Source organism: Gigantopelta aegis, chromosome 12 (assembly GCF_016097555.1).
Source record: "Gigantopelta aegis isolate Gae_Host chromosome 12, Gae_host_genome, whole genome shotgun sequence".
In the NCBI taxonomy this organism is placed as follows: Eukaryota; Metazoa; Mollusca; class Gastropoda; order Neomphalida; family Peltospiridae; genus Gigantopelta; species Gigantopelta aegis.
The window spans coordinates 45,339,290-45,339,947 of NC_054710.1; positions in this window are offsets into that span (position 1 = coordinate 45,339,290).

Here is a 658-nt window from a genome sequence, read left to right on the forward strand (position 1 = left end):
TGGGGGGGGGGGGGGGGGGGGGGTTGTATTTTTTGTTCATGAATACCCTCTAGAGTGTACAGCGAATCGATCACGTATACCCCCGGTCACTTTCCTATTTTGATAAAAAATGATAATAACAACTATTTTAATTACCCACCCATCGCAGTGATATTTGATACATTTGTTTTAAAGTTGTAAGATTAACTCAGATATGTAAGTGCACGCCGGTGTCTCATCGACCTTGACCTTGCATTGAATAAAGCTGTTCTGTTCTTCCCACTCCGGTTGATCTAGTTCCTCGAGACGTCGACCCCAGGGTGGAATTTCACACGACTGTGTACTGCCTAGATGCCAATCAGTACGTGCAGTTCCGCTTAGACGACTTCTGGTTTAAAAGAAAAGAAACCCGAGAATGTTGCGTTACTGAGTAAACAAACAAACAACCAAAGACATCCCGGTGTTTTGAGACTAAGTCAGTGGGGTGATCACACTAGTAGATTTGACGTGTGACACGGTTCCGTACTGCTAAAGCTGCACACACACGTGGCGTTTTGCAAGAAATGTCCGTTTTCCATTTGGTTATATAATTAGCAGTGCTTCCATGTTAGCGACGCGGGTTTTTTTGGCATGTGTGTGTAATTGCGCCCTCAAACCGCACATATTTCGCGTCTGTGCC